Source organism: Crocodylus siamensis, chromosome 3 (genome assembly GCF_052110815.1).
Source record: "Crocodylus siamensis isolate JL-2025a chromosome 3, ASM5211081v1, whole genome shotgun sequence".
In the NCBI taxonomy this organism is placed as follows: Eukaryota; Metazoa; Chordata; order Crocodylia; family Crocodylidae; genus Crocodylus; species Crocodylus siamensis.
The window spans coordinates 198,301,863-198,329,240 of NC_143397.1; the positions used below are offsets into that span (position 1 = coordinate 198,301,863).

General features: G+C 42.9%; 1 long non-coding RNA gene across 1 annotated transcript; it reads left to right on the plus strand.

Annotated features, from left to right (window-relative positions):
* Positions 1-1,131: 1,131 nt before the first annotated feature.
* On the plus strand, positions 1,132-26,997 carry LOC149869322 (uncharacterized). The gene is made up of 3 exons (XR_016441448.1): positions 1,132-1,321; positions 26,318-26,437; positions 26,931-26,997. It is a non-coding gene; the product is annotated as an uncharacterized LOC149869322 (long non-coding RNA).
* Positions 26,998-27,378: the final 381 nt, after the last annotated feature.

Consider the following 27,378-nt stretch of genomic DNA (forward strand, 5'->3'; position numbering starts at 1 on the left):
CTGGCACAGCCCACTCTGGACTGGCCCCAGATCCAGCACATAGGTCCAGTTCCATACAGGTGTAGCATGCAGTGCCTCCCTCACCCTCCTGGACTGATGCCCTGTGCTACGTGCAGTGCTGGTCCAGCCCATGCACAAGATTGGCTGCACACAGGGTTGGTCAGAGACCCAAAGGCCAGATCATAGGGCTTCATGGGCCAGATCTGGCATGTGTGCTGTATGTTTGACACTCCTGTGGTAGACAAATACAGGATAATTTGTACCTTGCACTAGGTCTCATTCTGATTTCTAATAATTGGAAGGTGGCTTAAGTGCTGAAGTTTGACTTCCTTCTTACACGTAAGGGAGTTCCTATCCATACCTGTGTCATGTAATAACGTTGATAAATGTCTGTGGGATATCAAGTTTGTGGCTTAAATTCCTTTGTAGTAAACTACAGAAATCTATACATTTAGACTATACATTTAGAGGGATAATATTTGTGTTACTGAACAGACTGCAGCCTAAATGAAATAAACATTCTCTCAGATTGAAACAGTTCTAAAAACATTTTATGAAATAGATTCTGCTCCAGAACAACTGATGTATCTTTCAGTCTGACTTTATTCTTTGGATTAGTTGATCAATATGAAATCTGTAGTTTCCTACTGGAAATAATTTACTTTAATTTCCTGCCATCTAGTGACCGAAACAATGCACTTACACCTTTTACATTTAATAGATGCTGCATATTCTTGCATCAGCAAATGTAAGAATGTATATTGTATCAGAGAAACAAAATATTGCACTGCCTGTTTTTCCTTAACACCTTAGCACAACAAATAACATTCATATATTTTGACAAAAGATCTTTTCTATACCCATTGATTCTGATGTGTGCATGAAAAACTTTTGCTTAGACTGAAGAATATTGATTCTAGCTGTGTCTTGGCAGTGTAACAAACCTGCAGGTTTATAACTGAGCATAAAATAGTTTAAGAAAGCCCCATATGGTTAACCCAGCAAGTGCATGTTTTATGTACACATTGCATTTTTAGAGTAATATGAAGTAGGTTAATCAGTGTTCAGCAAAGTGCTATTGGTGAATCCATATGGGTTGTATTATTCCTTACAGGCACCACTCTCCTTTGAGGGAGGTCTGCAGCTGTAGTACCCTGGTGGGACAGGAGCTCCATAAAACTGTGGACAGGGGACTTCAGACACTTTACCATCATGCTAAACAGCTGGGAAGAACGGTAGTTTAAGAGAAGGATTCTTCTCTATCCCCTCCTGTGAGGTTATACTGCTGCTAGCAGTGGTTTAACACACTCCTTACCCTCAGGTGAGTCCTATTATATCTTCTGCTTTCTTTCTCTCTCTCTTCCTTTCTCATGAGTCTTTTGTCTTTGTATTTATGTGAGCTTACATCCTCTCTCTTGCTGTTTCTTTCTCAGTCGTTTTTCCCTACCTATTCTCTCTCTCTCACTCACTATTTTTTCCTTTCCATCTTCCCTCCCAAGGCCTCACCTTCCTGTCTCCTGCCTACTCTATAGCAAATTTATTATATCTGCCTTTCACACTGCTTCCTCTCCCCACATTTCATTCCATTCCATTCCTCTGTCTTTTCCACCCTCAACAAAAACCCCTTTTTTCCTGGTATTTACTACTTGCCTTTGAATGCATGTACAAAACCTGTTACTGAGTTCATGTTCCTTCAATAGGAATACTTTGCCACATTGTATAAGGCACTAAAATAAAATCCCATGGTTTTGAAGCATGATGTTAGGTAAAGTAATTTCTTTTTACTGAACGAACATTATAGTTGGGAGAGAAGTTAGGCAAGCTTTTCAGCACAAAAGATGTTACTTGGGGAATGAAGGAGCTCACCCACTGTGCCCATGTATCTTTTGTCAGTTTGCATCATAGATTGAATACAGTTTTAAATTTTAGAGACGGAAATTGTCAATAACTACATAAGGCAGAAATCAATAGATAAATAATAGTCATAGTTGAGATTAATATTTTATTATACAACCAGCACATTGCATTTGTAGCTTCAGTATAAACTGTACGACAAACTGACTTGTATGCATGTACTCTCATATCCTGCTTTCCACTAAAAACATAAGGAACATGTCTGTGTTTGCACACTCTTTATCTGTATTGGCTAAAGCACAATTTTCTTTGATGTGGTGGGCAAGAATTCAGTGGAATGATCTGAATATCCTCATTCTGATAGTTTTTCCATATATTTTAAACTTATTCATGCAGCATCCTACCAATGTGCACCTCCTTATCTCATCTGTAAGAGTTGAGGGTGTACAGCATCATAGTGGATCAGGCCCCAAGTGGACCAATTCAGTCAACAATTATAATCTTACTATGTTAATTTACCTTTCAATCTTTACTGTGAGAATGTGCAAAATACATTAGCACTTACATGATGATAGCTGTGCAACTGGATGGCTAGTTTATATAAACACAGAAGGGCAGATTCTCTGCTGTTTGTAAATTGCTGCTGTTCTATTGATTTCAGTGCTGCACTATTTTAAACCAACAGAGAACCTAGAATACTGGGACAGTCTTTTTGTAGGAAGATGGGACACCAAGTAACTCCTAACTTTGGGGAAATGTTGTGACTGCACTGTACTGTACATATGCTACTTTAATTGTGTGGTGGTATAGATTTGATCAAAACTAGCTTTAAACTATTTAGATCAGGCTCCATTACCAGTGTAGTTCCAGCGGCCTGGAACTCCATAATGAAAAACAGCATGGGTTACAGAAGCATGGTGATCACTCAGGCAGGTAATTAGCACCTGGGTCCATGCTGCTGTGCTGTGAAAGTCACTATACTTGAGCTAGGAAATTAAAGCTAGTTTGGGTATGTCTTCACTATACTTCAGGGATATTTTAAATTGCTAGTAGTCTGATTCTGCACCAGTAAAATCTGTGACAGACTTGCCATTGACTTCAGGGGGAGGAGGCTGATAGGCAAAGTAAATTTCATAGAGAGAATACTCAACTGGATGTATTTGAACCAAGTTTTTTCCTCTTCTCCCTTATTCTGCTCTGAAAAAAGAGGACCAAATGCTGTTAAATGTGTGCTTTGGTAAAACTAATCTTTAGAATGAATTTTCTCATTTATACAGGAAGAAAAACCAAGTATGCATCTAGCATGGATTTGTTGATTGTACCATTGCTTCATAATGTTTTTTGTACTTGAATCATTTTCTTTAGTTAGGTGGTAAATGTAGTGCTGTAGCGATGTTATATGAAACAAATAGGTTACTGTGTAGCTATAAACCTTCCAGGACCATGTCAATCATAAAGAATATTTCAAATCAGGGCAAAGTAATGGGTTCCGTTATTTTGAAAACTAGAAGGGACTTTATGTATGTAGCCAAGAAATAAGTAAGTGCTATAGAAAAGGTAACTGCTGTTAATGAGCCAGTCTTAACAAAATTCCAAGAAGCATGATAAGAGTATGAAAGCAGAAGAGATTGCAGATTAGCTAGCCAATGAACATTTTGAAGAATTGTCTAATATTGCTTATAATGAGTTAAAATGTTTATTTTACTAAAATGATTTGTGTGTGTGTGATATCAGTGTTATATGTATTTATGTAAGTAACACATATCAAAGATTTAAATACCATTAAAAATCTGAACAAGAGCCTCTGGGTAGGTGGAAAAATAAAACAGTTCTAGAAGGCATGTTCAATTTTGGAGGCAGGTTTGGCTGTACTGCTGCTAAATTACATGGCTAGTTTGCATCAGGCTTAAGAACTAACATCAACCTTTCTTAGCTACTCCTGTATTGAAATGGTGAGTACTTTGTCTACATATACCAAGAAGTCTTTTGCTGTATGTCAAAACTGAATTTACTATCTGTCTGGAGGTTGGGCAATCTTTCAGTTTATATGCTTCATAAATGGACATAAAGAACTCTCTGTAGTTAAGAAGTTGGCTTATTTTTGCCTCATTTTTGCCCCATGTTATTCTGAGGTGCATAACTGTGGTTAGCAAACTCACATTCAGTGGGTTTGGATCTTTCCTGTGTTCAATAAAGGGGTATTTTCTTGAGGTCCCTTCTAGTCTTACATCTCTATGAAATGAACTATTTAATTTTTTTAGATTTTTTGCTGTTGAACAGGAGAATTTCTAGATGTGCAAGAGCACAAATATATTTTGAAATGATAATTCTGCAGAACTGAGGTTTGTCTGTTTTATAAAAGGACTCAGAGTGTGTGTAGATGAAACGGGGACCCTAAATTGAAGTGGTGGGTTTTAAAAAACACTGCTTCAGTTTAGGGCTGATTAAACCCCCATGTTGTGCAGACACCCCGCTGACTTACATGCCTCTCCAGTGGGAAAGGGAAGGTGAGCTACCGGCGAGTGGAGTGGTCCCTGGGCTGTGGGGCGGGGGTGCCCTGGTGCTTCCCTCCACAGTAGCGGCAGCCCCCGCCACAGGCGACACCTGCCCACAGGCACTCGGCTGAGGCAGTCGCGGGGGGCACTGCGGCCATGGAGGGAAGCACAGAGCCCCCCATGCAGCTTAGGCAGGCAGGCTCCAGGGGGGCAGGAGGGTGGAGGAAAAGATCAGGTTTACCACTTTTCTTGGGCAGAGCCTGTTTTCCCAGGTTGCTGTCAGGCTGCCTGCAGGCCTTCCTGCAGAACTGTGGAGCTGCATGGAGCCCAGTGCTTCACTCTGCAGCTGTAGGGGCAGCAAACTAAAAGTCCTCAGACCCGATGATCTGTGAGGTCCCTTCTAGCCCCTAGGAATCTATGAATATATGAATCTATGAATCTATGAGTTACAGTTTGCTGCACACCCCAAGTAATTTAAGGTGCATTATGCTGCCAAATTTCCTACAGTGGCTGGAATTAATGCGCAATATGCCACCAAGGCATGCAAACACTGACACCATTAAAGCGGTGCAAAAGCATTTAGCCCGCTTTAAAGTGTTGTGCACATACGCCCCTCATTTCATCTACACACAGTCTTGGAGCACTACAAAATAGTCTTAAATTTGAATTGATCTGACCAGGAAATGTGGCTTCTGGGACTGTCTGTGTTATGGATCAACGTGAGTCTCCCCAGTTGTGTTTTGTCTCTCCCCAAAACTAATATCTAGCATTGGCAGGTGTTAAAAAAGAAAATCCTATTCCAAATGCAGTATGTTTTGTTATGAAAGGAGTTGTATTAGAGCAGATTTTGGTGTTCATGGATATTTTCTGTTTCTCTCTCCAAAGAATTCTCCCTTGATTCAAACTGTGAAAGATTAAAATTGGAAAAAGACTTATCGAAGAAATATCAATGTATTTCATTAGGAGGATTATGCTTTGAGCCATCTATTCAACTTTTTCAACATCTGGGCTAAGTTTAAGCCTGATGCAATTCTGCTGAAGTCAGTGGATTTACGCTGGGGATGAATTTCCCTTCTTGACTGACTGGCACAGAGTCACTTTCATCTAAGCATTGGATCTATATTCTTCATCCTCCAGACTAAAGACCAAATCCTATTAAAGAATTGGAAAACAGAGATATTAATAGATGCTCCCTCTGTAAATGGAATGCTGCCAACACAGGGCAGAATAGCACCGGATAGCCTTGGCAGTATTCCCTGATTCACATTTGGTGGTTTCTTTGAGAAGGAGCAACATGTGCATTCATGATCTGTCTGAAAGCGTTTGCAGCATATGGATAATATGCACGATACATTTCTTGTTATGAAATACTATAGAACCACTTCAGCGTGTGGGTAGACCAGTATATTAATCATGAGTTACCAATGTGGCATATGGTAGGGTTTTGTGGCTGCTTTCAATCACTTCCATAATAAAATAAGCCAGGTCAGAATTTTATCTCTAAGAGCACATACTGAAAAGAGCTTCTTCTAACCAAGTTGGTGGTGCAGGATATGGAAATGTATGGAATTAGGATCTAATTCTGATCTATATAGTCATGTCTTGTGTAACATACTTGCAGTAACATCCACTGAAATTACTAGGATGACTCAAAATAATTTTACTATTGAGTATGGGCCAAAAGGGAAAAAATCAGACTCTTCATAAGGTTAGGGATCGTCTATTATTCTGAGCCACTATTGTGCTCCTTTATAAACCTCACACTAAAACCAATGACCCAATTTCATAAGAACTGTGCTCACTTCTTTCCTGCCATGACTTGTAAAAGTGGTAGGCAGGGATCCTTTCCACCTGATAACCTTTCACAGAGCCTGAATGTACTTACACTGCTTTGATTGATAGTCTTCTCAAATTTGCTATGCACACTGTTCTGATCTTAACTAGATACAAATGGTCAAGGACCAAAACATGAAATAGAATTGGCCCAGGTAATGTGTTCCTAAGGCAAAGCCTGTACATGTAGTGGGTGTGTATACACGTGCAATTAGTACATTTTGCTCCCGGGCACACTGTTTGAATGTTTGCAGCATGTGGAGCTGGGTCAGAGCAGCCCTGGCTGCCAGGGGGCCCTGAGGGTCAGTCTGCCAGCCCAGGGCTGCTCTCCCTTATTCCGCGTGCTGTGGAGGGGCTGGCTGGGGCAGCACGGGGGTGGGGGGGGAGGGGGGAGCTTCAGCACAGGGCTAGCTGGTAGGCAGCCCCAGCACTGAAGTGCCCTCATGCCCCAGCCAACCTGGGCAGTGTCTACACATACACTGCTGTGGAGTTTTTTACTGTACAGCAGGATAGTACTTGTATTTACAAATGTGTTTACTACAGCCTAATAGCTGCACACGTGTAGATGCGAGATGTTTTCTATGCAGCTAGTGAACTGCACTGTAAATGTCTCATGTAGATATGCCCACTGATGAGATGTTTTAACTGCCTCAGTAAAGGTTTCTGTTTTTAGTACTAAATATTTATTTCACTCTTAATCCAATATTGCCTTTGAGTTTTATGTAACTCTAATGTTTGTGACATGAACTTTATGGTCAAGTAATGAACTCTGCGTTTTTTTGTTAATATCTCTGCACTGAATATGGGCCTGGTTTTGCGAAGAGAAGCTGGTGGTTCATTTTTGCCTTTTCTCCCTTAAGCTTCAAAGTGGGGAGGGAAGAGGAAATCAGAGAGGCTGTGTCCTGCAATGGTTGGTGGAAGGCATATGTAATTTGCATAGGTTATCAGCAAATTCTAGCTTTCCATTGAGCAAGGTGGAAGCTAGAGAGGCTTTTGCTCAGAGTGGATATCTCTTTCTAAGGTGCAATGCCTTCCAGGCCTACTATGGGAGTGATGAATTTTAGTTCCAGGTACAATCTAAACTACAGCCCTGAGGGAAACAGAAACAAGACAAGATAACATCCCACTTCTTTACCTATAGCCTGTAGACAAATCTTTTGGGATCTTTACTAAATACTTCCGTGAACACAAAGGAATCTGTTTTCACTGACCTGCAAGTGGACAAATACATGTAGTCAAAGTCAGTTTCAGTATCAAAGTCCAGTATGGAAACTGGATCAGAACTTCTTAGCTTTCACTAATAGATCAGGAAAGAGGCAGAATGCTCCCTGACAAATCTGCCATGCAGACTGGTGGAGGGGTGAAATTTGTTTCTATGCAGGGGGCCAGCATGAATTTTAGGAACCATTTAACCTATAAGTACAAAAGAGGTGCAAAGGTCTTGTGAGAGCCCTTAGCACTGGACTTATTTACTCTTTGTTTATACTATCCAGATTGTTTAATTAAAACTAATTAGTAAGAATCATGCCAGAGGTACAGATACTATTACCAGTTTGAAATGATATGTGTTTTCAGATGAATTCTAATGGTCTGGTGGCATGTGAACAACAAAATACACCAAACAAAAAAGCTGGAAACTGCTTTAAAATGCTAAGAAATCTACCTTAACAAAAACCAAATATACTGATAGCTGGGAACTTTAAGCTAATCCTCAAAAACCTAAATTTACTTTCCCCCAAATTACAATACTGGAAATGAAGATCCATCAGTGCACTGAAGCCTATGATTAACTTTGGTTCCAGTAGGCACTTAAGCATGTGCTTAACTGCGTTACTGGACCCAGATTTTACTTGACACATAAGAAATTGCCTCAAAAACATGATTCCCTGGAGCTGTAAGTAATTAGCATTTCTAGCTCTTGCAATGAGTTTTTCTTCAATATTTTTAGTGGTCTTGCTGCATCAGGGGAAGAAAATCTTGAGAAACACAGAAAGAAACATAAGTTCTACATTTTGTGAGACTATTTCTGTTCCATAATCTGAAGCACAGGTGGCATGTTCTAGAAATGAAAGAGAACACTTCTATGTCAGATGGACAGCAGAGATGCTAATGTTTGATCCTGAGTTGGTTGTCTTTCCAGAAAGCTCTATGCCAGGGGTAGGCAATGTTTTTGGCTGGAATGCTGAAAAAATTTCAATGTCTATCTTGTAAGATGCCAGAGTACTGGTATGCCAGAAAAACAAGACTGAGGAGGGGGGCACCTGGCAAGATGCAATGCATATTAATATAGTTAATAATCATAAATGTTGATTTTTTTAAAACAGTAAATACCAGGTTTTCTAAACATTTTAAACCTAGTGACAATAAATAAAACTTCATATACTACCTTTATTCTTTTGTGTTCTTTCTTTGTTAAGCAAGTTGTCATGAGAGAAAGAGAGAAAGAAGAGAAGAGGAATGAGAGAAAAAAGAGACAAAGAGAAGAGAAAGGAAAAGAGAGAGGTGAGAGAGAAAAGAAAAGAGGAGAGAGAAAAAAAAAAGAGGTAAATAGAAAAAGAGAATGAGAAAAAGGTAAAAAGGAGAGGTGAGAGAGAACAAAGAAAAGGAGAGACAAAAAGGTAGAGAGAAAAAGGAGAGAAAAAAGAAATAGAAAAATGGAGAGAGAAAAAGAGAGAAGAGAGAGAGAAGAGAAAAAGGAGGGAGAGAGAAAACAGACAAAAGAGGAGAGAAGAGAAGAGACAAAAATGAAGAGGAAAAGAAATAATACAGGAAAAAGAAAAAAGGAGATGAGAGAATAGAGAGAAAAAGAAAAAAGAGAAGACAAAAAAGTGGGGAGGGAGAAAAAGAAGAGAGAAAGAAAAAAAGGAGAGAAAGAAGAGAAGAAAAGAAAAAAGAAAGGGAGAGAAAGAGAAGAGAGTAAAAAAGGAAAAAAAAAAAAAAGAGACAGAGGGTGTTTCCCTCACTGCCTACTGCTCCCTCTTGGGCTTATTGGCTCCCAGGCAGTATCTGGTGGAGGGAGGCAGCGGACATCGCAGCAGCAGCGGACAGTGGCAATGTGCTCAGTAGGGCTGTATGAAGCTTCGGGTGCTGATTCAATTTGGAGGAGATTCGGCTCAATTCAGTGGCCAGATCTCTGAATCCTAATCCAAATCAAATCAGGGGACAAATTAAAAGGTTTGAATCAAACTGAAGCTCTCCAAATCAATTCAGAAAAGATTCAGAGATTTTTGGTGATTTGGGCAGTCCCCACTAGCTGTTGCAGGGAGCTGGACCTGGACTCTGAGCTGGTAAGTAGGGGGTGGGCAAGGGGGGCCTGGAGTATCGGGGAGGGAACCATGGCGGGGCCCCTGCCAGGGCCCATCCCCTGCTTGCTCTCCCAGTCCCCCCAACCCCTGCCTGCTCCCCTGGGCCCCCATGGCTGCCCTGCGCACCCTAGCTCCTGGTGCTTTAAAAAACCCTCACTCACCAGCTGCTGCATGGTGGGGGGATAATCCCTGATGCCCCCACTGCCCCATGCTATGTGAAGGGGCTCTGTCATGAGCCTCCCAACCCTCCCTTGCTATCCCAGCACCCCCATGGCTGCCCCCCCTGCCCCAGTTCCTGGCCCTTTAAGAAAAAAAACCAAACAAAAAACCTGACTCACTGGCTCCTGCAGAAGCCTTGGGGCTTCTGGGGGCTTGTACAGAGCCCCCCTCTGCAGGGCAGGGCAGTAGGGGACACCAGGGATCGCCTCCCCTGCCAGGCAGGAGCCAGTGATTTCGGGCTTTAAAAAAAAAAAGGGCCAGAGGTGGGGCGGGTGAGGCAGCCATGGGGGGGCAGGGCTGAGAGAGAAGATAAGGCTCAGGGGGCTCATGGCAGAGCTCCCCATGCAGTTTGAGGCAGTGGAGGCCAGTGGGGATTGCCTCCCCGCCTGGCAGCATTTGGGGAATGGGGGCTTTTTTTCCGAAAGAGCTGGGACCTGGGAGCTGGGGCAGCCATTGAGAGTGGGTGGAGGATGGGGCCTGTGTGATTCAGAGATTTGGCTGATTTGTCAGCAGACGAATCTCCAAATCAGATTTGGCCGAATTGATTTGGGACAGTGATTCAAATCACCGAATCAAATCGCTGTCCCCTGAATCAGCTAAATCTGAATGCAAAGTGAATACTAGCCACTTTGCACAGGCCTAGTGCTCAAGCCTCCCTGGCTGGCCTGGAGCAGGGGTAGCCTGGGCCAAGGGCTTGGAAAGAGGGCCTGGCTGGGTCTCAGGCAGACAAATTCCCCATGCCACCCAGGTGGGGACAGCACCGGGGTGCTGAGTGCTGGGGCTAGGTGCTCAGCAGAGGCCACATGGGAAACAGGGGCTACTCCAGGGCTCCACAGACTCAGGCCATGGCAGGCAGTTGGCACCCAGAGGCACCTGAGGTGGGGCCCAGCCACGCAGATCCATGGGGATGGGTTGCAGCCACCCTGCCTGCGAAGAGATGCCGCCTGGTCAGGGTGGAACGCCAGGCTCAGGGGGCTCCCAGCTCTGGGCTCAGTCTCCCTGTGCACCAGGCACAGCATGAGTGGGGCAAAGCCACCCCTGGTGCAAGGGCCTGGCTTCAGGAGCCGCACAGGCCACTGGCAACAGATGCCACTGGCAGTGCTTGGGGCTGAGCCAGCCAGGAGCCTCCAGCACAGTGGCTTTCCACAGCACCTGCCTAGGCCCCAGCCTCTCCCAGCTGCAGCTCCCCTCCAGGGGCTGGGCCAGGCTGGAGGGTGCAGCCCAGGGACAGGGCATGGGGTCAGTGAATGCAGATAGCATCCCTGCCTGTTTGTTCTTGACTCTGCCCCGGGTGCCTGTTGTGGTGCTGGGACCTGTGGCCACTCTGCACAGCGCAGAGCAGAAACTTAATTTTTTTTTTTTAACAATTTTCTTGCACACCACTTGGCATGCCAAGGAAAATGTCTCCATGTGCCACTAATTGGCATGTGTGCTGGGGGTTGCCTATCCTTGCTGTATGTTTTCATGGAAATATGAGAAAGAGAAGGATACCATCAAAAGTATACAAGATTAACAACTGACTCAAGGATAGATGCTCTAATAAAGCTTTTGGTTTGCTTGATCATTGGGAGGAATTCATGAAAAGAGGACTTGAGTATCTGGGAAATAAGCTGGAAGGACTGGCTGGAAGGACTGAAAAGAAGAGCTTTAAACTGAGAAATGGGGAGAAAGATTGCGAGAACTTGTGTAAACCCCATGGCTGGGTTGAGTACACAAAAAAGGGAAAATTGGATAAAAGTGGATGTGGCACAGAGAAAGCAGTATCAGTGAGCAGAAGACTGGGCAGCAAGAAGAAAGAAAGTACTAAGACTCATGAGAACAGATAGGTAGATTAGTGACAGGACTGTGTAACCTAGCTACGGAGCTGAATTTGATCAGTAAGAAGAAACTGAAATTAGTTTGTTAACTAATGCCAGGAACCTGGGCAACAGAATGAAACAACTCAAACTACAAGGGTAGGGCATAATGCCAGATATTACAGGCAATAAAAGAAATATGGTGAAATAACATTTGTGATTGAAACCTGGGTATTGAAAGACATGTACTGTTAAAAAAAGATACAAAAAATGTAAAGGGAATGGGGTAGCATGGCACATTAATGATGTGATAGATGGTAAAAAATAAATGATAGTATAAGACAGAATCACTTTGGATTAAAATGAATTTGGGAGAGGATGGTAAAAGACCTTCTCTGGGGATGGGCGGTGGGGGGGATGCTGGGAGACTGCCACAGACCCCCAGGGTCAGGTGGAGTTCTTTGCAATTTCATGAAAAAGATGAAGACTACCAGAAATCCTGCTGTTAGGGAAAACCTGAAGTTCCTACCTATAAAGTAAAGAATAAATGCTCCTGATAATCATACGGCCTAGATATTCCTAGATATAATACCTGACAGATTTTTTCCACCAAATAGTCATTAGACCAATGAGATGGGATGACGATATTTTAGGAAAGCTGCTCTTAGAACACAACCTTGGATTAATGGTATGGTGCTTAATTTTTTGGATCTTTGGGCTATCTGAGTAGCATGGGGTCCATCCATGCCATGGGCCAAAATGGGACCCTTTATCAGCTTTCCATCTGGACTAATGCAGGCAAAAAAGTGTAAATGGTTTTAAGATGCAGTTTGATTAGTTTATGAGAGGGAATATAAAGTGTGATCCCTGTAGCAGAAGATGGCTGGACTCAAAGACCCATGAATACAAAGGAATGAGAACAACCTTTTAGAGAATTTCTCAGTAGGCAGAAATCAAAGTAATTCAGTTGTCTTGGTCATAGGCAATGTATAGCGGGGGCATGAGGGGGCGTGTGCCATCCCTGAGATTGGCTGTCACTGATGCCACTGCTGGCTTTTGCAAGTGGTTGCTGATTGCCACCCAACTCCCCCTCACCTCCCATGCAGTCAATGGCATCTGCAGGCAGTCCCCAGTTGCTGCTCGCCACTCACCACCCTCCCTCACCACCACTAACACCGCTGCCGACATTTGTGGGAGATCCCCACTCACTGCCACCGACACCAATGGTGGCAGCTGTGGACAGTCCCTGCTCACTGCTTGCTGCTGCTGACACCAATGCTGGTGGGTGTGGGTGGCCCCTGCTTGCCGCTCAGTGCCATGGTGCTCCCCCCCCAGTGTCAGGAGGCACTAGTCGTTCATGGTCTTGGTAATGTTATGGTGCCTGAAGATATAGTACCTAGATGTCTGTGTTTGTGCATTATTCTAATGCCAGGGCTGTCCAACCTTTGAGCAGTCAGGGGCTGCATGTCACATGGCCCTGTTGTACCAATCAGTTGTGTGGCCCCATTCCTCCTACCACATGGTACAACACCAGTGCCCCCAGGTTCCCTGTAAGCTCCCTGGATATAGGCTCCATCAGCCTGATGGGCCACATTTCCCCACCTTACCCCACCCTGCTTGCAGGGGCAATGCGGGAGTGGTGCATGGTCTGGGATCCTGGAGAATACAGGTTAACTCCTCTGGTGCCCCATGTGGCATGTGGGCCACCAGTTGGACAGCATTGCCCTATGAAGCACCTGTGTTAATACTGTTATAACATTAGACTTCAATTTGTCTCACTTCAGGAAAGATGTGGACCATTTAAGAATCTAGAGGGGAGCAACAAAAATTGTTAATGATTTGGGATCAATGGTTTATGAGGGAAGGTTGAAAAATTTGGGTTTACTTAGTCCAGAGAAGAAAAGGGAGGATTTGATAAAGGTCTGCAAATATATGCAGGGTGGTTATATAGAGGATGGTGATAGACTTCTTTTTGTGGCCATAAGGGATTGGACAAAGGGTGATGATCTTAAATTACAGTAAGGAAAATTTAGATTAGATTTTAGGAAGAATTTTCTCACAATGAGGTTAGTTAAGCTTTGGAATAGGCTACCCAGAGAGGTTGTAGAACCTCCATACTTGGAAGTTTTTGAAGAGCAGCTTAAAGCACTTGTTTAGGATGGTTTAGATTGGAAACTTGGGGTTGGGCTAGCTGACCCGAGGTCCTTTCCATTAGGGGTGTGCGAAACGGGCTGTATTCGATTCGGATTTGGATTTAACTCAAATTGGGGACAGTGATTCAATTTGTTGATTTGGATCACTGTCCCGATTCAATTCAGCCAAATTTGAATCTGAAGATTCGATGCTGATTCAGAGAATCAGCGATTCAACGATAGACACAGCTTTAAGTGTTTTTTCTACATACCTCGAGGTACAAGGCATGGCTTGTGAATGCTGTGATGGTGGAACGGATGGAGCAATCCACAGGAGTGCCGTGGGCCCCCCTGTGTGCTTGGTGGTGGAGCTGGAAGTGGACTGTAAGTACTTCTGGTCCTCTTCCAGGCTTACTACCTGTCGGGGATTGCTGTCCCCAGGGGACCTAACAGATGCCGCCTGCCACTTGCCTAGGGTGTCATCAGCTATAATTGGGGTCTCACAAGTGTATGTTTCACCTGCCACGACTTGATATTAATGGAGTTGGTTCAGATGTCTCAACGTGTAGTCCAATTATGAGTCTCCCTGGCATCTCACGAGGTCCCGAGTTTCTGAGGGCTCTGCCACCCCTACACCCTTGCCCGTTCCACCAGGCGGTGGCCAACCGGTTGGTCCGGCCACGTATCCTCAGTTCCTCCCAGATAATCCACAAAAGAAAGGTCAATCAAAACAAACACGACAACCAAGAAGGTTCCCCTGATCTGTGTAGCTGCTCTGTCTGTCTGCAGCCACCTTCCAACTCAAGCTTGACCTTCGAGGGGCCAAGCACCCCTTTGTTGGCTCTCAGAGAGCCTCCTTGTAGGGTTTGATGAGATTCCTTTCTTAGCAACTTAAGTTCACTACTGAACTGTGCCCCTATTACAGGGACTACAGTACCCAAAGTCAATAGCGCCCCTCTATTAGGGTTATTACGGTACTTCTCCCGCCCCTCAGCCAGCTCCTGGCTGGTAAATAAACAGTTCTACGCCGGGCAGGGGCCAGTAAACTGGGTTCCAAAACCCTGCTGGGGTTTTGCTCTCTGCCAGAGGCTCCTACCAGTGTTCAACGTCGCATTCAGCGTTCCCTTCAGTGTGTGCCGGCTTGGTCCTGGTCCTGGTCCTGGTCCTGGTCCTGGTCCTGGTCCTGGTCCTGGTCCTGGTCCTGGTCCTCCACCGCCCCCCGCTCTTTCCGGTTCTGCGTTGTTGCTGCTTTCCAGTCCCGGCCTCTTCTTTATACCGGCGGGGGAAATATTGGCCCCTCCCTTCCCAACACACCTGGGTAAGGGGAATTTCTGCCAGGCTCCTTGGGGCTGTGGACCTGGGGGCGCTGACCCTCTGCTTAGCCCGGGAGCCTTGGAGCGTGCTGGCTCCTTCTCTCTCTCACACTACCGAGTGCATGGGGGCTACCCCCGTGCCCCTGCAGCTCAGCGATCAGCTGTGGGGGGACCCTGGGTACCCCCCCAGACCCAGGAGGCACCAGTTGCTGAGCTAGGGGGTGGTAGGTGGTCCCCAAGTGCTCCCTAGTGGACCTGGAAGTGGACCAGAAGTACAGTCCACTTCTGGGTCTGCTGCTGAGCATGCTGGGGACCCCCCCACCCATGCTCCCATGTTCCTGTGGGATGCTCCACCTGCCCCAGCATCTTAGCATTCATGAGCTGCCTGGTACCTTGAAGTATGTAGAAAATACATTTAAAACTGTGTCTATGTCCAAATCATCAAATGTCTCTGAATCTCTCCAAATTGATTCAGAGGGTTCTGATTCAATTTGAAGGGACTGAAGGGTCTCCTGATTCAATTCGGATTCAGAGATTCGGCTGCCAATCAGGCCGAATCTCTGCAAAGCAACTGAAGCTTCACAGAGCCCTACTTTCCATCCCTACATTTCCACGATTTCCCCCCCCAAAATGTTAGCCTTGTCTTTGTACAGATAAAACTATATATTTTGATGTGTGAAAAGTGATATGAATGCTAGAGAACAGGCTATGTTTTGTTTTCTCTTGAACATGTGACTTGGAGAAGGGGAAGACTTCCATAATACCAAACAAACAAGCAAAAACCTCCTACGGCTCCTTCTCATCAAGAGTACAAATTTAATTATTGTCCTTTTTCACATGAGAATAGATTCTCTCTTCTGATGCAGCAGGGTGCTTGACATGCATGAGCAAAAAAAAAAAAAGCTTATGTTAGATACCATAGTTCTAAGTGTTGGATAACCTTAGGCAGTAAGTAAATACAAAAATATTTGCCAAACATTCTTAGTATCAGTAGCATTCCACAGTGTTGCTTTAGTACTTTCTCAGTTTTAAGTGGCTGGAGGGCCTGCTTGCATATTATTTTATGAAATAAATGGCACCATCCCCTAACAGACCAACAAAGGAGATTATATGTATAAATAGCACAAGCTTTCTTGAGTTAAAGCTCACTTCATCAGATGCTGTGAAAGGATGTGCACAAAGCAGCATATAAGAAGGAGAGGGAAATCTGAATGCAAAAGGCAGGGTGGGGGGTGGAGGAGGAGAGGCAGTGCTGGGAGGATTAAACAAGCAGACAATAAACCCATAGGAATAAAGGAGTCACAAAAGCTAATCCCGGTAATTGGATAAGAATATATGACCCCTATTTCAGCTCCACTTAACACTATCTAATCGGTGGATGATTTCTTCTTCCACAGTTTCCTGTTCAAATCAGTTTTTAAAGGTTTGCTGCTTAAGAAAAGCCCTGTTCAGGTCTGTAATGGAGGACATTTTTACATTTGCTCTGGGGGTGTCAGTGAATGCAGACAGCGTCCTTGCCTGTTTTTTCCTGACTCTGCCCTGGGTGCCTGTTCTGGTGCTGGGACGAGAGCAGCTCCTAAGCCCCTGAGGGGCACAAGTGGGCTGAGAGGGCCCACTGGGCACAAAGTAGGATTAAAACCAGCAGAGTCTGAATGGGACCTGCTGGTGGTCATAAGAACGGAGGGCTCACTAGGTTTCTGAGGCAGCCTCCCTTTCTAACATTCAGTAGTTACATCAAGGCATGTCAGGAAAGAAGAAGGGGAGGGTACCTTAGATTCAGAGCAGAGTAAGGGTTATGTGGCCACCAGGGGCACCATGACTGCCCAGGAAACTGAACTTTGCCACACCAGGTATATAATAGGATTAGATCAAAGTGCATTGTATTTTACAAGATGTTCCCCATCCCCCCAGATTAGAAGGAGAATCTGAACATTCGATTTCATGTGCCTGAAAGAAATAAAAAATACCCCTCTTCCATCCCCTGTGGCTTTCAATGAATTATAACCTAAATTTGATATGAAGGCCAAGACTGCCTTTTTATAAAGGACCAATTAAAGCTGTTTCTCAATCTGTAATGTATTATGGACCATCATGCCTGCTGTTTCACATTGTATTGCTCTGCAGTATATCTTAAAGCTGACATGTAGTAAGATTATTGAGCATTACAGACATACTTTAAGATACCTTGTGAGAATTAATTTCTTCAGATCTATATAAATATGCAAACCCATTCCAATAAAAATTACCTTGGGCACTGTGGTATCACTGATAACATCCAGGAGCCTGCCCTCACGGAAAAGAAAACCCAGGTGCTTAGCCAGACTGGGGCTCCTCCTTGCTCTCACCTGCCATGACTTTGATGTTTTACTGGGTTCTGGGTGGGATGATGTTCACCCAGGCTGGCCCAGCTGTGGGTCTCTCCCATGGGTTTGGCTCTGGTGAAAACCACAATGAACAAATAATAAAAAAAACAGGACGAAAACGAGGCTGGCAGGCTCAGATGCTGTCCTGCCTACAGCCCACTGGCTCTCACGGCTCCTGCTGCCCAGTCCTTATCGTTGAATCAATTAACTGACCTGCCACCACAATAATTGAAAGCCTGTGGTGGCAGTTAACACCTGTGATGAATAATGAGCTCCTCTGAGCTCTTAGAGTGATTGATCTGCCACCCTGTTCCTGGGGACTTCAGTTTGAACTGGCAGATAGGTGGTCTATCTCGCCTGCTGGCTCCATTTCTTCTCCTTTCATTCCGCTGGAGCGTGCTTCCGGAAATAGCTCCTGGAGCACGGGAGGAGCCAACTGGCTCACCTAGCGAGCTGGTAAAGTTGGCTTTGGGCGGGCCAGAAGCTCCGTCTGAAATGTAGCCGGACCACTTCCGAGAGAACTTCGGCTTAGATTGGGGGGCTTCCATGGGGAGGCATCGTTGCTCTCCCCATGGACACATACTCCAAGTATCCTTGAATTCTGTAGAGATGCTCTAGATCACCACATAAACTGTACCAAACCTTGTCAAAAGATTCCTTCCTGGCAGCTGTATGGCCTCTTAAATGCCTTAAGCCTTGATCCTGCACACATAAGCACATAATTAACTTCACACACTCTCACTGAAATTTATTTAACATGCAGCACATGCCTAAATCTTTGCAAGAGTGGAGCTTTTGTGTGGGCCAGGATATGGCTTGCTATTTTTAAACTATTGCTTAAAAAAGCTTTAATGTGACAGTCATTATCAATTTAATTATCATTCTTATTTAAAACTATTTCAATTCTCCTTTACCACTTGTAAATTAAAAGGATTTGACATTTTCCAGTCTTACCAAAATAGCTCTAGCAGGAAAACTGTATGTCGGGTTAGTTTATACACTCTCTTACTCATTATCAACCTGAAACCTAGCTCTCTGCCTTTTTTGTAATGCTAATTCTCCCACGGATACAAACTAATTTTAAGTGCAATAATTATAACATTATTTGTAACAATATAGGCACAGGTATGTAGCATATTCTGCTTTAAGACTTTCAAGGAGAAAGTTATGTGAAGTAGCTAATGTAAAATCATTGTGGCCATGTGCAGACGAGAGCATATGCCTGTTGTGGCATCTGAAAGCTATTTGAGGTGCTGCAAGAGATACACTAGGAATGAAAAAATCCCGGTACAGGCAGTCCTCAGACTTATGACACAATTGGTTCCTGAAAACCACATCTTAAGCTGAAACATTGTAACTCAGAACCGATTTTCCCAATGGGAAACAATGCTATAAATGGAGGATTGGTTCCTGAACCAAGGCCCATTACCCTATTTTCACCAAAAATAACCCAGAATTTTGTACTCAATCAATTATAGATGAGTAATATAGCTACATTAATGTATTTCTATTGTAAATAGCAATCACATTGATCTGGAAGGACTTCTTTGAGGTGACTTTACTGCACTTTTTGAAGGGCTCTTGGTTGGATTTATTGAAGGGTTTTTGACTGGTGTCTTCTCAGGAGTCTTGGCTGCAGGTTTTTCTGGAGTCTTGTCTGTTTTCTTAAAAGAAGTGTCCAAGGAAGTTTGGATGCTTTCTTAAAGAAAGTGTTCAAGGAAGTTTGGACAGAGATGGGCGACGCAGCAAACTTGTTTGCTGGTGTGGCATCAGGTCAGATCAAGCATTGTAAAGTCGAAACTGACATCAGAAAGTTGAAACAGGGTGTCAATTTACAAAAGCCGTAAGTGCAAAACATTGTAACTCAAAATGTTGTAAGTTGAGGACTGCTTGTATAAAAAAAACCGCATTGAAAAAAAATGGCGCAGTAGCCTTACCTCAGGTACTGGGGCCTTCCCAGGGCTGCAGCAGCAGTGATTTTGCCATGTAGAGCTTGGCTGGCAGCTGCAGTGTGGCTCCAGGTGGGCTGGGTTCACTTTTGAACAGCACTCCTTTGCATCGGGGGGAGCATCTGAATGTGCTGTTATGTGGTGCCACAGACATGTTTGCATCACCAAATACTGCATGGCTATGCTCATCTGGACACAGCCACAAGGTCCTTAGTCCTCAGGCAGTCTGCCATGAATCCAGGCATCCTTCCGCCTGGCTAGGCTTTGGCAAAAAGGATCAAACCTGAGATGTTTTGGTTAAATCATTTCAGGACTGATAAACTGGCAAATCCCAATTATACCTTCATGTTTCATCAGAACATTTCTGACCAGTTCTAATTACAGTCTTGTCTTCGGAAACCTGATTTAACTGTATTCAAGTATAGAGTCCCCTCTTTTGCAAGATAAGTATCTTTTGTAGAAGGCACATATTTAAGCAGGTCACAGACTAACAGTGAGGAATATTTAATAGAAGGGAAATTAATTATTATGTCGACAAGGATGAGTTGCCTTTCTAGAGTTCACAAACACTTCAAGGAACTAGGTCTTGACTCCACAAATGTTTGTAAGGTCTGAAAGGGCTGAAACATTTCTATAAACTGCACTTCTATAAACTGCACATTTTTAAAGTATTTGATGCATTGGAAAAATATAGGTTTTAAATATATAATGAAATTTAGAATAAATCTAAGGTAATTTAACATACCTTCATTATAAAATTGCAATATTATGTATTTTTATTAATTGTGGAATTAATTACCTTTGACACTTTTAATACATCTGGTTTTCATAGTGTGCAGCATTTTACTATTAAAAGATAAATTGATCATTCAGACTCTTTAAAAACACATCTAAATCTAATACCTTCTAAATATTCTAATTTTTAAAGTGTATTTGAGAACATTGGCTATGTTGTTTATACAAGTTATAATTTTATAAGTTTGTGAGGTTGCTGGGTTGTTTGTTTTTACCAAGACCATCAATTCTGGACTTCTGAGGTTTTGTTGGAGGGTGTGTGTGTTTGTGTGTATATGTTTTTTACCTTCTAATTGACAGGGAAGGTAGGCTGAAGGCTGGGATTCCTCTTCTTTCCCTTCCCTTAATCTCTCATCTCTGCTCCAAGGGCAAGACACTTTAGTTTGAAATGGGCTGCTGCTTGGTTGATGTTGTGGCACCATTGGAGTTGGTTGGCAGCCAGCTCCTCCGAACTCCTGATGTTGGCATCTGTTTTCTTGATGTGTGCCTTCAAAGTGTCTTTGTAGCATTTCCTCTGGTGACCACAAGATCTCAGGCTGTTACTAAATTGGGAGAATAGCACTTGTTTGGGGAGTTGAGTCAGGCATCCTCACACAATGTCCAGCAAAGTTGATGCTTGAGGATCACAGATGCAAAGCTGGTAATACTGGTTTTATCAAAGATGCTGGCATTTGTGCAATGATCTTCCCATTTATGGTAGAGAATTTCCTGGAGGCATTGGTGGTGATACCTCTTTAGGTTCTTGAGATGATGACAATAGGTCACCCCTGTTTCAAACTTGTAGAAGAGAATGGGGATGATGACTGCATTGTAGACCTAGATCTTGGTGTCTTTCTGTGAAGCAGTTTTCCAACGGATTCACTTGTACACCAGATCTTGTATTGGATTTCCTCATCAATGTTCTCTCTCTCAGAGAGGTGGCTACCAAGATAGGGGAAGTGCTTGACTACCTCCATGGTCTTTTGCTTGATGGTAATGTGGGGTGGAGTGTTACATTCATGGCCTGGGGCAGGCTGGCAGAGCACTTTAGTCTTCTTGATGTTGAGAGAGAGGCCCAAAGTTTGGAAGGCTTCTCTGAAGAAATCCAGCACCATCTGGAGGTTTTGTGTATGCAAAGGATGGCACAGTCATCAGGGTACTGAAGGTCAAGTTTGGTTGTTTTGCATACTTTGGTCTTTGAGTGAAAATGTTCCAGATTGAAGAGCACTCCATATTTTGGTATACATTTCAGAAGAAAGGGGGTCCTTAATGAGAACCAGAATGACTGTCAAATAGACGGAGAACAAAGTTGGGGTGATCATGCATCCTTGCTTGACCCCAGTTATGATGAAAAATGGATCCGTCTCCTATCTGCTACACAGAATGGTCACTGTACTCTGGTCATGAGGAAGCCTCAGGACCTTGAAGTACTTTTCAGGACATGCAAATCTAGACAGAACTTTCCATAGGGCTTCTCAACTATTGGAATAAAAGGCCTTAGTACAGCCAAGGAAGACCATATATAGATTCTGATGTTGTTCATGACACTTTTCTTGGATCTGGTGGGCAATAAAAATCACATCAACTGCCCCAAGGAATTGTCTGAAACCACAGTGAGATTCTGGTAGGGCTTCCTCATCAAGAGGTAGAAGACAGTTCAGGAGGATGTGGGAAAGGTTTTTCCTTGCTGTGGAAAGGAAGACGCTCCCTTGGTAGTTCCCACACTACAGACTTATCTCCTTTTTTGAAGATAGTTACAATTTTGGCATTCCTTAGGACCTCAGGGATCTCATCATTTTCCAAATCCAAAGAATAAATTTGTGGAGTCTCAAAATGAGTTCCTCACTGCCAGCCTTGTAGATTTCAGCAAGTATCCCATGTGGTCCAGCAGTTTTATTGCTCTTGGTTTCTTTGATGGCATGCCAGGTTTCTTTAAGATAGGAGGGCTGGTGAGGGATCGTCTTTCAGGGTGCTGGGGAATGGACTCAGTGGTGATATCTGCCACAGTTGACTCATGGTTCAGGAGTTCCTCAAAGTGCTCTTTCCATCTAGCTTGGATAGGGTCATTGTCCCTGAGGACTTTTGAGCCATTCTGCGATCTCAGGAAAGTAGGACTATGGGAAGTTGGGCCATAGATTGCTTTCATTGATTGGAAAAGGCTGCACATGTCATGTTTGTCAGCATAGAGCTGGATCTCCTTGGCTTTTTATTGCCACCACTGATTTTTGATTTCCTAGATTCTCCTTTGAGCTTCAGTGTTGGCAAGCTGATTTCTCTCCTCCTTCTGCTGTTATAAAGTGTCATTTTGCCAAGAAGAATAAGCCCTGGTCATCTGGTTTAGGAGGGCTTGGATCTCAGTGTCACTCCCATCAAACCACTCTTGGTGTTGATGGGTGGTATAGCCAATGGATTTCAACACAGGGCATATGGACAGTGGTTTTAAACCCTCTCTAGAGTTCCTTAATGTTGCCTTCATTTGTGGACAGGGTAGAGAACTTTTCATAGAGACACTGTTAGAGATCCTTACAGATCTTCTGGATTTGAAGAGATTTGGTGTTGAGTGTTTTTTTGCATTGCTTTTGGATGTTTTGGGGCAAGTTGGATGTTCACTATGGATCTGATAAGATCTGTTCAGCAATCATCAGTTCCTAGCATGACTTGTCTGATATAGGCATCCATTCAGTCATGGACTCTAACAATAAAATAGTTTAGTAAATACAGTAAAAGCCCTGTTATCCAGCATTTTACTAACTGGAATACTTTATTAACCAGAATTTCCAGATGGCTGGCTGGAAGTGGGGATGAGGAGGGGGAATGGGAAGCTTGCACATGGCCATGGATGCCACCACCCACCACCTCTGCCAGATGAAATGTCCACCCTGCACTACCGCTACTTTGCATCTGACCTCCATCACACTGCACCTCCCCCCAGCTCCACGTTTGGCCAAAAAGAGCTGGCCTCAGGTAACCAGAATTTTTAGATACCTGGCATCCCCCATTCCTCATCTTTGCTGGATAACAGGGCTCTTGCTGCAAGTAATGATACATGGTATCTACATAGGGATAACATTTCTCATAGAAAAAGGCTCTTGCATATAGCAGACAAAATAGAGCAAATTATCTAGCTGAACTAGATATATTTGGGCTCAAAGAAGGTGCACACTTTAGCAATGAAGGTAACTGTCCTTTGGAATATTTCAGCTATAAATATGGTGGATTTGCTTGAAGTGTTTTAAATCAAGACTAGATGACTTGATAGAAAAATGTATGCTAGCTCAACCACAAGGTATAGACTTGAGAGGAATTTCTGGGTGAACCTGTGTTCCATGTTAGACAAGGAATCAGACCAGATCGTCATAGTGGTGTCACCTTGTTGGCAATCTATTAACTTCTAATTCTACCCTGTATTGAAATGAACTGATAGTTACCACCAGTTTGCTGTTTGGGGTTCTCTGATGGTCCTGATCCTTGGTTGCACCTCCAAAACTATCAGAGCTAGCAGCCAGCCAGTGGAGAAACTGCAGATTAAATTAGTTATAGAAGCTCACTGTGGGAAGTGGTCATTGCAGGTCAGATTTCATGGATATTGACAGAATAGCGTGGAGAGGCTTATACCACTTCTCCTCATGCTGAACCTTTTAGTGAATCCAAGGAGGAATTCAGTCTTCGGAGCTGCCAATCATGCATTTCTTACTAGCTTTAACTTCACAAAAATTAAGAAAAGAAAATGTATTCCTGATGGAGTGTTACTGTTGCTGTTTTGTAACCATGTGGGAACAAGGTGACTTGTCACTAGTGATATTTATTGCACTATGGATGAATCATTGAATTCTGATATGTAATATGAAGTGGACTATGTATGTACTATACTGTTGCGAGCCTTGAAGCCACTTGCTAGAAAAAGTTTAAATAAAGTTGGCAAAATTCAATACAACACTGCTGATAGCATTAGGATTGTCTGGAGTATAAATCAATGCAGAATATGATCAAACATGTGTAATGCTCCTGTTTTTATTTGGACTTTTAGGTATCTTGCTGAGATTAACTATTTTTGTTCAGTCACCCAGATCTGAATAAACGAACGAAATTTTAAAAAGTGAAAGCCTGCAGTTTAAAGTTGTGAGCTGAGAACTGAGTAATACCAAAGTGGCACAACAAAGCTGAGGCTTGTTATTAAAACTGACAAGATACCAAAACTAGTGTCAAATGTGTAAAATGTCAAATACATAGCTGCAGTTTGTTTTGCTAGTTCCATAGTTGCCTTGTTTATGTTGAATTTTACCCATGTTAAGAAATGTGAGCTACAAGAATCCTTTTTTCCCCAGTTTTTGGCAGGGCAATAACACTCGTAACACTGAATCAAAAGATTTTAGAGAACTTCAGGTATCTCTCTTACTGTAGCTGTGAGGTATAGAATGAATACTGTTCAAGGGTAGAGATGGTACTTACATGAAAAAAGGTTAAATGCTAATGGAACATACGCTTTTCTTAGGTCATTGACCCAGTCATGTCTAAAAATTAGAATATCCTATATTTGATCTCCCTTTGCACAGTTTTATTTTACCTTCAAAATTAATATTTTTTGTGGACATGTAATCTCTCAAAATTGAGTTTAAATGTTTGAATTGTGTAGCAACAGTACCAAGAGAAATATAAATAATGAGAAATCTTTCTGTCACATAAGTATTTGTTGTACCTTTAATTTTTTCAGTGGGTAACTCGGCATGGAAATTTTGGGCTACATCATGGATATATATTTGGCAGGGACCTTTTAGGGCCTCTGTAGGAGAATAAGTGGGAGCCTAGGATGGGCACCTTAGAAAAGGTAGTACAGGTCCACACCGTGGTTTTTCCCCACATAATTCCCCTTGGTCCTCTTCTGAGGGACTTTGGGGCCTCTTTAAACAGGGAGGCCCTCAAAAGCGCAATGTGAACAGAGCGACGCACTTGGAAAACTGGGGAAAGAAAAGAGAAATTACTGTACCATTTTTTTACATAGATGAATCCTTTTCTTCTACACATGCACTTCAGTGCAATTGACTAATTAGCTCCACAGTAAAGTGCCACAGTCTACACGTACACTGGGCTTAGTAAATTGATTAACTCCACTGTAAGATAGTACTGTCAGGGACAGTACCATGCTATGGTGAAGTAATTTACTTTGCTGAAATGCACATGTAAAAAGTGACAGGGGCTGGCTGGGGCACAAGGGTGCTAAAGTGCAGGGGGCTGCCTGCTGCCTAGCCCTACACTTTAGCACACTTGTGCTCCAGCTAGCCCCTCTGCCACCCAACACCACTATTTGGAACCTAAGACTGACCCCCAGGAGCTTCCTGCCAGCTCAGGGCTGTTCCACCCTGGCTCAAAGTGTTGTGGTCCTGGGTGCACATGCAGATGCTGTGCCTGGGGGCAGCTGACTTTGGTGCAAACTGCACCAGAATTTATTTCTTCACACTAATATCATGCACCTTCTGAGTGTGTTGACACATGCAATTAATGTGACTAAATACACTTCAGCTCAGTTTTGAGCTGGAATAAACTAATCCCAATGTCACCATCTACACATGTGCTTAAGCACAGTAATTACTGTGACATAGGATAGTATTTGTGTCTGATAGGACTATCCTATGATGGAGTAAATTAACCTACTGCACATTAATTGTGGTGATGCTTTACTGTACATTAAATTAGTCTAATGTGCAGTAAAGTGCATGTGTAGACATGCCCACCATGGAGCAGTAAGGATTCTTGCAAAAGTTACTTCCATATGTGCTGGCCTTCCTCAGCCCTTCCTGGAGTTTGGCTGGTTTATGGCAATGATGGAAATGATTGTCTTGGAGTTGTAACTGCCACCCTGGTATGTTCAGTATAACCTGAATTTCCTGGGTTAATAGTGACAGATTTTTGGAATATTTACAGAATTATTATATCTTATAATTAATTTGCAATAAGTAGTCTCAATCTTTATTCCAACTTAATGTAGTTTTATATCTGGAAATACTAGAGAAGGAGATGATTTTGGCATAGTACTTTTCAGGAAATTTCATACCAGAAGTGTGGGGAAAAACAGTATTCATAGAAAGGATACTAATTTATTATTTACACCAACATACCTTGGGGTTCTTAAATAAAGCATTTTGTTAATACCATAATCAATACTAACATTGAATACTGGTAGGTTTAGCTGTTAATTTCTTTTCTTTTTTTTCCAAAAATAATGTGTTTGCAATTGAAGTTTTCCATGATTCTAAAACATGATTTCCACGATTCCATGTTTTACATAGGGAGGCTGTCATCCCTGATTCGGTTTCTATCATCTTGTAAGACATCTTAATAAGAAAAAAAACAGTCTCCCAGAGTCTACAGTGTTAATGGACATTGACAGACTTTTCAAACAAATAACAGTAAGTGCTGGAAAATGTTTTTTTAAAGTTATGCCAGAATTCAACAATATTTAAGCATTTCATATCAGAAGTGGCACTGAGGAAGCTATTGAATTCTGCTTTTGCCAATGTTCTGTCTTCTAACATGGGACTTGCCTCAAAACCATTATTGATAAGAAGTCAGGATGTTGGCTTGATTGGGATCAAATGTTCAGCATGCTTTGAAAAAATGTTTTGTGGGTTGACAAAGTTAGCAGCAGCATGCTTGTAGGTTTTGATATTTTTCTCTGCCTTCAGTAAGAGCTTTTTTTGGCCAATACTTCATGAGTTGAGTGCAAGATTTTTGTTAGCTGACAAGGTCAGCCAAACTTGCCAAGTAATGTGCTCCGGTTTCTGGGTTTTTTTGTAAGCGGTAAGAAATGACATTATTCTTGGAGTGAATGCTGAAACATTTGCAGGTGTTTCCATTAATTCAACAAAAGGTGACCTCAACTTTGCTCATGGTGTTTTTCAGCAAGTCCCACATAATCCTTGAGGTGGCTGACATGAAGATGGGCAGCTTCATACCCAGCGGTTCCACCCTGATATTACTGGTGAGAGTGGTGTAGCAGGCACTTTCCCCTTTGTCTTAAAGTATGAATTATCCATACTACCTTATGTAGTACATCTTTTTTTTTTTTTTTTGCGCTCCCCAAAAGACTTGGAGCCATTGAATGAACTCCGTTGAACCATCAGTTTAATGAGCCATGTGACAAAGATCCTATTAAAGGTACTGATGTTGAGAGCTAGAAGTAGAATAAGACTGGAGATTGCAAAAGTTCAATCTGGTTTTGTTGAAGATTGAGGTACAAGAAATGCTATCTTCAGGGTACAAATGTTTTTAGGGAGGGCTATAGAAATGAGGAAAGACCTTTTCTTGTGTTTTATTTGATTATACCAAAGCTTTATATTGATAGAGTCAA